Source organism: Amblyomma americanum, chromosome 5, assembly GCF_052857255.1.
Source record: "Amblyomma americanum isolate KBUSLIRL-KWMA chromosome 5, ASM5285725v1, whole genome shotgun sequence".
Lineage (NCBI taxonomy): Eukaryota > Metazoa > Arthropoda > Arachnida > Ixodida > Ixodidae > Amblyomma > Amblyomma americanum.
In genome coordinates, this window is record NC_135501.1 from 156,404,014 (window position 1) to 156,419,361 (window position 15,348).

The following is a 15,348-nucleotide window of genomic DNA, read 5'->3' on the forward strand; positions in this document are numbered from 1 at the left end:
AGCGCAGATTTTGTGGACGGTATTCCTTTTGTCTTTTTCAAAAGAAACAGCTCAAGATAGAAATCAGTTTCACAAATAAGTTTGCAGACTCAAAGCGCCGCCTTTAACGGTTTAACGCAAGTGTGAAAATTGTTTTGTCAACCTCCCCTGCTTCGTATTTCGTACTCTGATTTTTTATTGTCTAGAAACCCCTTGCTTGATTTTATAAGAATGCACTATATTCCACAACTTTGTGAATGCCATGCGTACAGTGCCGACAGGCAGTCTCTCTTCGGTGCGCTGGAGCGTTGAGATTCGACCCTACTGACGGAAATGAGTATTCCCGGTCATTGGCCGCGGCGATCATCGGCGGTGAAGGCATCCAAGGCACTGCTCCGCTTCTCGAGAACGTCTGGCCTGCACGATAGGATGTGACTTCACCTTGCCGACTTTGCATACAGATGTGATTTCCGTGCCATTCTCTTCCCTCCTTCTTCTTTTTATCCCTGACCGCCTTCCCCCCCATGCAGGGTAGCAAACAGGTTATTCTTCCGTTCAACCTCCCTGCCTTTCGACTTCCTCATTCTCTTGCAGTGCGCACGAAAGTGTCGTTCTTCGTTTTTGTATAACACATCAGTTTAATTCAAGGAAAAATAATTGTTTACCGCGGAGTACAAAATCCTTGAAACTTCGATTACAAGAGCAGCTGCTGCCGCAGAATTATTTCCACGCTTTCTCAACTCAAAAAGTTTGTGTTCTCTACAGTTTTATTGTACCGAAGAATAGAGATACTAGCTCAACTTCAGAATATATTCTTTTGAATTCGTTCTTTGGCATAGACACTCAACTGTCAACGCTTTATTCACCCATAAATTGACGAAAATTCTTCCTAAGAACCGTGTATCAATTAAGCCGCCCTAACATTGTTTTCTGAAATTAAATGCTTTCGAAAATGTTTAAAGAAATCAGGGTTTTCATTGGATCCAAGTTTAACCTAATGGGGATCAATGGATGGTAAGAACAATAGCCTAGTTGAATTCATGAAACCTCTCTCACCTCATGTGTACAGCTTTGCTAATGTTCGATTTTTTATTGTAGATATGTCGCGTTCCATGCCTTCATAACTAAACAACGGCATGATGGTCAGTGCGAAGAGATGCTAATACCGAAAGAAGCCGTCTACGAATTAAGTCTGCCCCATAAGTTTCACTCAAATGGCAAAGCAGCTCCTCTGGAATTGTGCGATGTGCGGTTACTTATTTCAACGGTGACAAAATTTATATTATTTCACTAAAGGCAACGCTCTGCTCTCTGGAGCAGAGAGCAGTGTTCTGTAGAGCCGCCTTGAATTCGGCCCTTAAGAAGTAGGTGTAAGCCGCAACGCGGAATATTAATACTGGCTCCCCAGTTTCCACAAGGAATATAAAACGCGCATAAAAGTTACTGAATTTGGAGCGCAGTGGTTAAGTTTTTCTGCAAACTTGAAACAGAAAAAGCACGCTGGAGAGCGCGAAGAAATAATTGGTTTCAGTTAAACTTTACGCGCTACCACGAAGCTTTGTACAGTCTTTGTAAAAAGTATACAGCCCAAGGAGTCTGCTTCCGAGCCCACCAGCGCGGCTCCGCTTGCATACTAAGGCACCCTAGTTTCCCGAAGGCGGAACGAACTTAAGTCATGAACCATCCCAAGCTTAGCACTGTCAAATTTGCTTACATAAGAGCCCTATTACACGGCTTGGAAGCAAATACCTTTGGCTATATATGTTTGACGAATCCTGTGCATGCAACACGAGCTTATCCAAGCAACCTGAACTTCTGTGCGAAGCTTCCTAGAAGCAAGTAAGAGCCAATATTGAGCCAGACTAATCATGAGCTCAGTTAACGGTTTTACTCTTCGATTAATTGTGCATTTTATCCAGGCAAACTTCCGCGTAGTACTGACATGGTGGTAGGTTTCGCTTGCTTTTAACTCTTCGGATGGTTTTATTATTCCTTGAGCCCAGGAAATACCGCGTTCCAGTCATGGCTTGTTTCCGCTTATTTTCACTGCTGCCTTGAGGGCAATGCGACATGGAACAAAATAAACCCGCGCTATTACTGATCTATCAGTGAAGTCAAGCCCGCACATCCACCACGTCTATTATCTATCTTAACGCCACAGAGGGCCCTGATAAAGCAACCTATATGAATTAAATGTACATGTATTTTTTGTTTCCACATCTCAAGCAGGAATACTACTGTTTCTGTTCTAAAGACATGAAAATAAAGCAGTACTCAAAAGCAGCAAATGCGACGTATGCAAACACCCTGCTTCAAACCAACTTCTGCTAAAGCCATCATATGATCATACTGTTTCACGTTACGTGAACGAAAGGACACAGGGCGTTGGCGTAGTTGTCTTTATTAGAGTAGTTTTTTGTATGTATAGTACATCCGGGATAACACTGTACCATTTACTCGTATTTTTATGCCCCCGTAATAGCACCGGGCCTTCTATCTAAGCGAAAATAATTTGTTATTTTCCCCCTTGTAAGCGTAGAAAAACAGCAGCCTTATCCCAATGAGGAATAAAAAAGAACTTTGCGAAAAATTGGGGCGTCGTCTGGAAAAAGATGTTGGTGAAAAAGTCTTGTTCAATTTTTTTGCACACAAGCACCATTGGCAGTGAATATAAAACTGATACTAAGCAAACGACAAATTGAAGAAAATAATCATAAGAAATCTTTACAGACCATTGGCTGTTAAACATTTTATTGCGGGCGCAATATACTTGACTTCCGCTAAAATCGCGCGAAGCCTTGACCAAAGTTTACCCATTGAGACGTGTTCCGAGTTTCAGAATGAAAACACGTCTTTCAAGACCGAAAGAACAATATCCGAACTCCTACGCGAACGTAAATACAAAAGCACAGAAAGACAGGCACGATGTCCTGAACGCGTGAAAGAAATGTTCGAGATAGCGGAAGCGGGGAAATGGTAGCGTAGATCCGCCCTCCCAATGTTTACTGAGGAAATTTCTTCGCCAGAATGCATGAAATGAACGCAAATAAAACAGAGCGAAGTGTATTAGCCGGCACTCTTAACGCCGATTGAGAAGCTTCGTTGGGTAAATTTGGCGAAGACGTTAACTAAATAACAAAAGGAGAGTGACCGAATGAAAACAGAACAAACGTTAGTCTTAGCGTTTTCGAGCTCAAGGGTAGTGAGCGATCCTTGAGCCTAGCGCTGATGCTAACTTGCGCCTCGCTATCAGCGCTCAAGAAAATTTGAGGTATCAATTTATTGAGAGAAAAGCAAAGGAAATCATGAAATGTGTGGCTATTGCCACGTGTTTCGAGAACTGTGTTAATGGGCTTAATAAATTGTTCAGGAGCTATAGAAGGAGGAACAAGTACGTAGGGCACTGTACTTCTAAATTCCAGCGCAGAACATGCTCAGTGAAGAAAAGTGCTTTGTGCGTAACATCTAAAAAGAAACTCACATTCCTGCCATACATAAACACCGTCAATAAGCAACTCCCTCATTTTACTCAAAGTATTGCCATGAGCAAGCTGGGGATCTGAAAGGACCTGTCGTATGCAAATATATCTGTATGTAATGGGATCTACCCTAAACTATGCATGCGTTGTATATGGGTCTGTGAGTCCATCATATATAAAGCGACTGAACCCAGTGCATAATATTGGTTTACGTTCCCAAAATGGCTCATACAAAACCTCCCCCATAAAGTCTCTAGGTTGAAATCATTGAACATTTCCTTAAAGGCAGAATCATGCTCATATGCACATAAGACCTGAATATCGGTTCACTGCCGAAACACCTCTGTCATCAAGTAGTTACCAAGTGCACCTACAGAACACTGCTCAACAAAAAACCCCAGTCAATCAGACCCTTGCTTCTCCGCTTCTAGGATTTTTGCTACAACTGGGAAATACTGGATACCTTTCCTGTTGTCGCTTTAAGGCACGACCCACTGCGCAAATGGTGCATCCTTTCCGCTGTATCTGACTGTTCATAAACACCCTTTCGGGAAAAAGAAACTTCACTTCAATTCACTTCACTTTATTACACTAAAGGCTCCCAAGATTGGGTGTGTTACATAAGGGGTGGGTTACATGTATAAATTAGATTTATAAACAAAGAAAACACGCAAGGTACATAAATATTGGTTGTTAAATATAGTCGCTAAACAATTCTCAAATGTTGATGGACAGGTGACTGCAGCGATGCCATGTGGAAGGCCGTTCTAGTCTGTGGCTGAACGTGGAAAGAAGGACGGTGCAAATGTTGTAGTGCGCGTACAAGGCCGGGCAACTTGAAGGGGATGACCAATGTTGGAGGAAATGATGTAGGGCGGATGACGAAGTGAGCTGTAATAGAATTTATGAAAACAAGCACATACTAGTGGTACGACGTCTACAAGCTAGACATGTTTAGCCTGCCTCTGTTTTTATGATCATATATTAGCATTATATGAATAGCACGAATAAATGAATCTTGTAGCTCGACTTTGTACCGATTCAAGGGCAATAAACACCACACGGGCACATGTTACAAAAATACCGAGCCCTACACGAAATATATGTGAACTACACATAATTTTACACCGACGGCTGAAAACAGCAGAATGTATTGGAAGCATTGTTGTAAAAGGAAACTGGAAAAAATAGTAAAATAGCAAGGCTGCCTACCTGTGCACACATATTCACTGCCGAATGTTATGCAGTCTCTGTAGCTTTAACCAAAATAATATGTGACAGATTACGATGCCGCTTTGACCACTATCCGGAATATCGATTATGCAACCTCCACCTGATGTGCGTCGCACCAGAAACGCGCGCTTCCATCGATCAACTGAGAACGGAGTTGTTAGCGCAACGTGATGCAGTGTTGTTCTCATACACAACAGTCTACAGCACACTAGTTTACATGAAAGACTCCCTATATATTTCTTAGTTTTGAGAATGGTATGAGCTTTTAGAGTGCCTAGTGATTGTGCACTAAGCGATTGGCGCCGAAATGTTAAGTTAAATTAAAGAACCATAGAGTAAAATCCCAATTATACCGGATTTGAAAATTGAAAATCCAGAAAGCTGAAATGCCTCCACTGAGATGTCAGTATTTGGTACGAGGAGGCAGCAAGAAGCAGGAAGCACCATGTGATAAGCATGAGACGAAAAGTTTCCATTCTTTCTGCTTGCTTCAGGCGCATATATTCCGAAACATCATTTACAGCCCATGCGCAGGCCGCGCAGGATGTCGCAGCGCCGAATTGAAAAATTTATTTGGATATAACCGTGCGCTGTGCGATCTCAGTGCAAGTTTATCACCCCCAGGTGGTCCATTGTAATCCCAGCCCTCCACTATTGTACCTCTTCCTTCCCGTCTTCTTTCACTCCCTCCTTTATTCCTTCTCATACGGCGCGGTTCAGGTGTCCAACGATATATGGGGCAGATACTGCGCCATTTACTCTCCCCAAAAAACCATTTAAAAAAAATTGCGGTCGGGCTCGAACCCAACCACGGCGCCTGCGTTTTCACGGATTCAAAACGCTAAGGTGCCTGTGTGGTGTAAGATGTCAGTGCACTTTAAAGATCCCCAGGTGGTCCAAATTATTCCGGAGCCCTCCACTACGGCACCTATTTCTTCCTTTCTTCTTTCACTCCCTCCCTTATCCCTTCCCATACGGGGAAGTTCAGGTGTCCAAGGATATATGAGACAGATACTGCGCCATTTCCTTTCCCCCAAAACCAATTATTATTATAAAAAAAATTTCGGTCGGGCTCAAACCCAACCACGGCGGCTGCGTTTTCACGGAGGCAAAACACTAAGGCGCCCGTGTGGTGTGCGATGTCAGTGCAAGATCCCCAGGTGGTCGAAATTATTCCGGAGCCCTCCACTACGGCACCTCTTTCTTCCTTTCTTCTTTCACTCCCTCCTTTATCTCTTGCCTTACGGCGCGGTTCAGGTGTCCAACGATATATGAGACAGATACTGCGCCACTTCCTTTCCCAAAAACCAATTATTATTATAAAAAAATTTTGGTCGGGCTCGATCGAGCCCAACCACGGCGGCTGCGTTTTCACGGCGGCAAAAGGCTAAGGCGCCCGTGTGCTGTGCGGTGTCAGTGCACGTTAACGATCCCCAGGTGGTCGAAATTATTACGGAGCCCTCCACTACGGCACCACTGTCTTCCCTTCTTTCGCTTCTTCCTTTATCCCTCTCCTTATGGCACGGTTCAGGTGTCCAACTATGTATGAGACTCATACTGCGCCGTTAACTTTTTATTAATTATTGATTCGTTTTTGGGGAAAGGAAATGGCAAGTATCTGTCTCGTATATCATTGGACACCTGAACCTCGCCTTAAGGGAAGGGATAAAGGAGGGAGTGAAAGAGGAAAGGAAGAAAGAGGTGCTGTGGTGGAGGGCTCTGGAATAATTTCGAATAATTTCGACCACCTGGGGATCTTTAACGTGCACTGACATAGCACACGGGCGTCTTAGCGGTTTGCATCCATAAAAACGTAGCCGCCGCGGCCTGGTTCGAACCCGGGAACGCCGGATCAGTAGCCGAGCCACCTAACCACTGAGCCATCGCGGCGCGTTTCAGTATCGATGGCAGATGAAACATTTAAAATTTGTTTTTAGGGGGTGGAAATGGCGAGGTATCTGTCTCCCATACTGGCGGAAACCTGAACCATTTCCTTTCCCCAAAAGTAACTGTCAATTTTCGAAATGCGTTCTATTCCTTACGCATTAAAATGCACTATGTGGTCGTCAAACTGGCTGCATACCGGGTTTAGGAAGAATCTTTGTTCCTCCTATTTTAGAAAATTGCAGGATTCTTACGGGGAGGTGGAATTTGAACGCGACAGCGTTAAGAGCCCCGTGATGCAGAAAACCCGGTGTGTTCGTTGCCGGCTGCGAGCAAGAAATTTCCGAAGCATTAATAAACAAAACTGGAGGACGCTTAAGCTTCGGCTTTAAGAGTGAAATAGCACTGCCAGGGAGTCCACGGAATGCCATCGCCCGTTAGACAAATCACTCTGTTATGTAGGGTGAAACGGACGCGCGGAGCGGCAAACCATGTAGAAGCGCTACCAGGCGCCATGCCGAAACGCGCGAGACTCAAGTTGCAGTTGCAGTTCGTCGGCACATCGATCTCGACAAACCCGATGGCTCGAACGCTAGCATAGCTTTCGCGCCGAACGAACTGGGATTCGCTCGGCGTTCGCACGGGGAGTCAGACGTGCTGGTCGTCGGCTCCGGCGATTTTTCAGCCGGAGCAGCGGAAGTTTCCGCCTGACCCTAGCAAGATCATCCCCAACGTGCACCGAAAGCTGTCGGGAACATCTGGACACCAGTTTTTTCCAAGGTGGGCCCGGTTAAACCCCCTTTTCAGGCAACACATGGCCCGATCGGGCCGGTGGCGCGGCTAGGCCTAACGGCCGAACCGGTACCCGGCACATCGGGGCCTCTGGCCACTGACGCCAGTATGGCTGCTACGCAAATCTCCTGCCGAGGCTACGACCCCGAGAACATGCACTGGACAACGGTTAACCCAGCGGAAACCGCAGGCCCAGTTTCGGCAACGGTTACCCCAGCGGCACCCGGAGGCCCAGATTCGGCAAGATTTCGCAGCGCCGCGTTGAACGCCGCAGTGCTGCGCCGAGCGCAAGACCAAGCCTTAAAGCCGGCGTCCGTAGACGCGGCCGGCGTTCACGCCGGAAACCAGCAGTCACCCGCCCCGCGCGCGGCGGGCCGCAGTCGGCGACTGCTCACGAAGTGGAAACCGCCTGTTATTCCCAAGCCTGCTCCAGACGACTACGTCGTCGTCATCAAGCCCCGGACCCGCGTCTCGTTGTACGAGACTTTCCAGGAGACCGGCTACGGCCGGGCGTTCACGGCTCTCCTGGGCGCGCAACCCGCAACAGATCTTACCATAATACCGGTAAGAGAACAAAACCTCATTATTGTTCACACTGCGAAACCTGAGCTAGCCGACCGTATCATCGGCGAATTTGAACTTAATGGACCCGACGGGAAGGTCCCCCTTGTGGGGCACCTGCGCCAAGACGACAAGGACGTCTGCTACGGCGTCATTACCGTCCGTAACTCTGAAACTACGGACTCGCTCCGTACTAGGCTCCAATGGCGCTTCGGCACCATAGTGGAAGTGCGAAAATTTGGGACATCCAACAAAGCGAGACTGACTATCGCCGGAACAGAGAAGCCACGTTTCGTGCACTACGACTCGGAGCTTGTACAAGTTAGGCCTTACCAGCGAACCATTCCAGCCTGCCGACATTGCGGTGAAGTCGGCCACCGCGTGGACGCCTGCCCCGGCCAGAGGCTGGACCGGTGCGGCCTGTGCGGACAGCAGGCTCTACTCGTTGAGGGGGAGCGGGCCCCTCACCAGTGCAACCCAATGTGTTCAGTGTGCGGCGCGGCCCATGCCAGGGGGGCCCAGCGTGTACTGCTAAATATCGCGCTATCCAGCCCACGCAGGCCGAGCGCGGGCGTAAATCGAAGCGAAACCGACGCAAGCGTGGCAAGCGTCGCCCGGACAAGCTGAAGGCCAAGGCAGCCGACCACGCCATGGACCAGCCTGTGAATTCCTCTACTGGGAGCCAGCTGGGGAAACCTCCAGCTGCGCCACCGCCGCCTCAAGCCGGTGCAGCGAAGCCCCTCGGACCTCCACAAAACGGCGGCTCCAAGACGTGGGCAACCGTTGTCAAGCAACACTCCCAGGTGAGCGGCGCCGGCAGGGCAGCTTCTCCCTTCGCTCCCCCTTCCCAATCCCAACAACGGCCAATCTCTGCCGAACAAAAAGAAATATCTGCTCTCCGCGAGCAGGTTGCAAATTTTCAAAAGCGCCTCGCAATAGCGGAGGCCCGCCAAAATTCCCCCAACCACACCTCTGCCTCACCCGCTGCAGAGGCAATGGAAAGCGACGCAACCCCTTCAGGACAGGCTGCGCATGCCCTCACGGCACTCGAGGCGAGAGTGAGCGCGCTCGAAACTCAAGTTAACAACAGAATATCCGCATTGGAAACGCAAATCAATGCCACACTTACGGCGGCACTCAACAAAATTAGCCACCTTGCGGCATCTATCCCGAACCTCATAACCGCTCAGTTCGCTCAACTCACCCGCGCTCCCAAGCGCGCTGGCCCGCTCAAAACCTCCGCAGGCCGGCAGCTCAAAGCGTCTAGGCGTCGAATCGCCGGAGAAGAAGAGGTCCCCTGTGCCATCCTCAGTATAGAGAACGCTCCTCTCTTTGGAGCCACTGGCTCTCAAGCCTCCTCTCTCCAAACTCACAACTCTACCCTTGATCATGGCGGGCGCCCCTAGAAATAGGAAGCATCCGCGAAGCAATTCGATCCCTATTCAAATTGTACAGTGGAACTGTCGCGGATTCAAGGCACGCACAAAGCGAGCCGATCTACGCCTTTTCCTTACAACGTTCCCAGAATTACCTGCTGTGGTGGCCCTTCAGGAGCCAGGAAATGGCGCCACCCTTGCCAGTTACACGGTGTACCAGCAGGATGCGGATAGCTGCCTCTGCGTACATAAAAATTACACGGCCTCCCAGGTTGACCTGGATCTTAGCGCTACTTTCTCCTATGTAATGGTGACGATCCTTCCGCTACGCAAACAGGACCCCCCATTGCACATACTCAACATTTACTGTCCCCCAAAGCTACCAAATGTTACATTCGCAGATCTCTTCAGCCGGGCTTTGAAGGTCGCGAATCGGGATCCCCTCATAATCGTAGGGGACTTTAATGCTCCCAGCACCTTATGGGGGTACACACGTGAAGAGAAACGCGGACGCAAGTTGGCGGAGCTTGTTTCCACACTGGGCCTTACTCTTCACACGGATCCCGCGCAACCCACTCGTATAGGAAACTCCGTTACACGCGATACGTGTCCGGACCTCACCTTTACGAAAAATATTCGCTATGCAGATTGGAGGAACACCGAGGAATCCCTCGGTAGTGACCACTGCATAATTACCACTACAATCCATACCAAGCCACTCACAAGACCACAGGCCAATGCAAAACTACCCGACTGGACCAAATTTAGGAACAGTTACACCAATCCTCAATCGATAATGGACCAAGGATACTCAACGTGGTCCCAACACCTAGTATCCCACTTGAAATCAGTCGAGCAAAATGTTCAACTCTCAGAGGCGAGCCCGGCGGTGGATAACCACCTCCTCCACCTCTGGGAGGCACGACACAGCCTAGTCCGCCGCTGGCGTCGTCAAAAACACAATCGGAAACTCAAAATTCGAATTGCGGATATCACCCAACAGGCGGCACAATACGCGGCCCAACTCGCCGACTCCAATTGGGTGCACCGATGCAACACTGCAGCTCGGCAAATGTCGAGTCGGAGTACGTGGCGCCTCTTCCGCGCTCTTATTGATCCGGCACAAACCCGTGCTGAGACACAAAAACAGCTTCAAAGGGCTATACATAACTTCACTGGAGACACGGCCAAACTGGCCGATGCGCTCCGCGACCAATATTTGAGTATACGCCAGGATCCCCGTGGTCAGGCGTACTCGTATGCAGGTTCTGAGAACGCGGATTTGGATCAACCGTTCCAGCTCCATGACCTAAAAGCGGCCCTGGCTAAAATGAAGCGAGGTACAGCACCAGGCCGGGACAAGGTGACGGTAAAGCTTATTGCCAACCTCCCAGATCCCGCCTACGAAACTCTCCTCGATTACTTCAACACTATCTGGATTGGAGGCACACCACTCCCCATAGATTGAAAAACGGCACTAGTAACTTTCATTCCCAAGCCAGGTAAAGCCATTAACACCGACAACCTCCGGCCCATCTCCCTCACTTCGTGTGTGGGGAAGCTGATGGAGACTATGGTCCGCGACAGATTGTCGGCTTTCCTGGAACAACAAAACATTTTCGCAGACACCATGTACGGTTTCCGCCCACACCGGTCCGCACAAGATGTCCTGTTGCAACTTCACAAGGAGATTCTCGACCCCGTCGAGCACACCAGCAATGATAAAGTAGTCGTCGCACTTGACCTGCGGGGGGCTTTCGACAATGTGACCCACGAGATCATCCTATCCCACTTGTCGCAAACACATTGTGGGCGCAATACTTTCAATTATATCAAACAATTCCTTACAGATCGCCAATCCTATATCCGGCTACAAGACACAGAATATGGCCCATATCAACTTGGTACACAGGGAGCTGTCCTCTCGCCATTACTATTTAATCTGGCCATGATGAAGCTCCCTACCCAGCTGGCGGAGGTCGCCGGTGTGCAGCACGCTCTGTATGCGGACGACATCACCCTCTGGGCAACACAACAATCGGTTGGTGACATCGAGACCAACCTGCAACAAGCGGCAGCTATAGTGGACGAATACGCTCGTCGCTGTGGTCTTGAATGCTCCCCGAGCAAATCTGAATTTGTGCACATACGCCCAAACTCAAAGTGCACAACCAAAATTGCCCTTTCCCTACTTAGCGGACCGATACCTGAACACGCGGAGATCCGGGTACTGGGGCTTTTCATTCAATATAGGCGCAAGATAGACACTACCCTAAACAAGTTACGTAAGGTGGGGGACCAGGTGGGTCGGATGCTCCGCCGGGTGTCCAATAAAAGGGGGGGGACTACGATGCAAAGATGCCCTGCGGCTGGCCAATGCATTCGTGAGCAGCCGGATTTTATATTCGGCTCCCTACCTCCACCTACGCAAATGCGATGAGAATGCCTTATAGGTAGTTCTCCGCAAGATTTATAAGAGAGCGCTCGACCTCCCCATAACGACGTCCAACAAGCGTATCCTCGGTCTGGGGATGACCAACACCTTTGGGGAGTTACGAGAAGCTCATCTTAACAATCAATACTTGCGCCTAAGCAAAACACCTGCGGGGAGCCGCCTTCTAACCCGCTTACACATTTCCTACGCAACACATACAGAAGAACGGGTCCGCATCCCTGAAGCCTGGCGCTTTGCACTCCAGGTGCGACCCCTTCCGAAGAACATGACTGCAGACACCCATGATTTTTGCCGTCTCGCGCGGGCGGAGGCTATTTCTCAACAATATGGCCACAAGCCAGGTGTCTTCTATGTGGATGCGGCCGGCCCGCACCATGGGGGTTGGTACACGGCGGCCGTCATCCACCAAAACACTACAGTTCAGGGCCTTACTTTCCGTGCCCCAAACATTACATTTGCGGAAGAGATCGCCATTGCACTGGCCGCCGCAGATCCAGAGTCCCGAGTCATTATTACGGACTCCAGGGGCGCCTGCCGCAATATTGAACAAGGGTACATTCCAGACCGTGCTTTCAAAATTCTCCACGCATGCGATTACACGGGGTTTCCGACCCATCGTACCGTCGTGTGGGCTCCGGCTCATGCGGGTCTTGAGGGGAACGAGGCAGCCGACGCTGCCGCCCGCGCGCTTACTCACCGGGCGTCGCCTCATCCGCAGCCTGATCCGGAATTCAATTTCAATCCGGCCATCACCTTTAAAGAGATCACCTCTCTTTATCAAAATTTTCATGGTCTCTATCCCCCTCCCTGTAAAGGCCTCACCAGGGTGGAGGAGCGCTGGCTTCTCCGCCTCTATACCAATACTGTACTGTGCCCGGCAGTACTTAAGCACTTCAATTCTTCTTTCTCGGGCGCGTGCCCACACTGTGAGGAGGAGTTTTCGGACACCAACCACATGGTGTGGGCATGCCCTTCCAATCCTGCCTACCCACCCCACCTCCACCCCACTCGAGAGGCCTGGGAAGCTGCCCTGCGCGGCTGCTCCGAACTCCATGCCCAACAGGCATTGGTAGCTAGAGCCCGAGCCGCTGCGGAAGCTACAGGGATCCCGGACTAGGGCTCCCTCCTAGTGTTTGTAAGGGACGGGCCCTTCCGGCTCGCCCCATCGACCTCTCACTGTAAATAGAAATAAAAGTTTTCCTCCTCCTCCGAACGAACTAGCAGCAAGCCGCAAGATTCGTGGTGAACGCGCTTTGGATGTGAGCTGCGTTGTTAGCCGCTCACCGCGTTATTCCAGCGTGCCCGCACGGCCCCACTGCGCGTCACTTACTTTCCTTAAAATGAATTTTCATTTCATTTTCCTTCCCTTGCGGCGTGGTGCGGGTTGTACACCGAAATATGTGACAGGCGTCCCTTCCTTTTCTTGCGCCGCCGTCGCGCGGTTTCTGTTGGTGCAGTGGCGTACATTGAGAGGAGGAGGGATTTTTCTCTCACGGCCGACGACACCGGCTTTTCTGCGACACCAGCTCCTTAACACTGTCGCGTTAAATCCGAGTAGCAAATTTGTCTTGTTAGGGAATCGAGCCAGGGATTCCGGAGTGCGAGAGCAGCATGCTAACCACTGCGCCACGCCAGCTCGATGTTTCGAATGAACGAAGGCGCGTCTAGTGAATAGTGTTGTCTTAGAAGGGTAGTTTAGAGATATGTATCGTGGTGTATATTAGTAATTATGAGCATATAATAACAGAAGTCGCAGTTAAGCGAGTAGCAAAGTAGGTTTCCGTTACTTTTCCTCTTCGCTTGGCGCGCACGTAGCGCCATCAGGCGGCGCCCACTAAAACCACTCCCTCGTCCTTCTCCTCCCAAAGTACGCCACTGCCCCGACATATAGCGTGCGACGGCGACGCTTCCCGCTCGTCTCGTTCGGGCGCATGTGGGCCGTGCGAGGCGGCAGGAATCACGCGGTGAGCTGTGAACAATGCAGCGCTTATCCAAGGCGCGTTCACCACGAAGCTTGAGGCTTGTTGCCCTTTCGTTCGGCGCGGAAGCTATGCTAGCGTTCGTGGCATCGGGTATGTCGAGAATGATGTGCCCTACAACTTCTGCCTGTTTCGCAAGGCGCCTGGCAGAGCTTCTACGTGGTTCGCCGCTCCGCACATCCGTTTTACCGTATGCAACATCAGCAGCATCAGGTTCTCGCGGCATCGAAGCCGTTGGCCCGAAGCGAAAAATCCCGGAAGGATTTATAAATTAAAAAGTACTTGTGGTGTAGCTCTGGTGGAGCCAAAAGCAAAAAGCTGCATCTCTATGGCTATGTTTGTGGTCGAGCGACTGGGGGTTTCCACAGATAGCCATACTGACACGCACCAAGTTGAATGTATTTTTTTATTTGTTAAACATCTTGCTTTCTTCGAAACTACATTAAAGGCGGTCAAAAAAGACAGTATGTATTTGATATAGCTTCGCTGATATTTACAATTTTATTACTGCTCGTTGTATGCGGAGATATGAAACTGAATCGAGTTTTCTTTTTTTTCAATTTTGATGAAATACAGAATGTGCAAAAAGAAAAGAAACTGGAGCTAACCTGTTGTGGTGACGCGTTCTTGAAGTTGAGTTTATTTGACTCTTATCAATTGAAGGTAACAGTGGCACTGCCGGGTTTTAATAAACTGGCGTTTTTGAAAAGAGATAGCAGATTCTAGCCCGATACCTTTACTCCTGCTTCAAGAACCACCGATGGAGATCAAAATCTAGAGCGCAGTATAGACACAAGGGATAGAAGGAATGATATGTAAAAATCTTGTTAATAGAACTACCAAAACAAACAAAATTTCCCTGATGTTTCAGTAAAACAGCTTTTTGACCGCAGGAACTACACTTTATATTACAGAAAGGCTACACAAACTCACACTGCATCAACACATACTCCAGCATATTTTATAATTTACTGCTAGAGAGCACGCATGATACTGCAATGAGAACTGCACCGAAGGCGCTTTCCAAATACTACACTCAGATCTGCGCAACACGTAGTCGGTGTCGCCGTGTCAACTTTATGTAGCATTCTGTCAACCGCTCCTGCAGGCGTCGGCAGCTCTCGTCCTGTGTTGACCAGGTTGCTACTCGCTTCTCCCTAACCCGCTTTGCTTCTCAGTTTTCTGGCCTGCCAAAGTCGGTTAACCTCAGGTCCCCTGCGTTTGTGGACAGTTTCACACTGCACATCCAACCACAGTGGTTTAATATAAAATGTATCTACTTTGTCGGTTCGAACTTCGCACGCACGCGGAAACTGCGTGAAACGTAGCGCAAACCCGCCAAGTACCCCCGCTTACCCTGCATGGTTCTTTGCTGTTAGCTCACGATGCGCCAGTGCTTGCTGCGCGGAATTTCGGTACTACTTCATTTAGGAAGCGGCAAACATATATCCTAGCTGCATTTACAACCTGTTGCGAACATCTGTACCTTCACTTTAATGCCAGCAGCTGTTGACTCCCGCCCTCCCGCCCTTCTTCGCTACGTGATCATCACAGCGCCTCTTATTTCACTCAGGCATAAAAGCCTCCTGTCATTCAAATAGGTATTATTC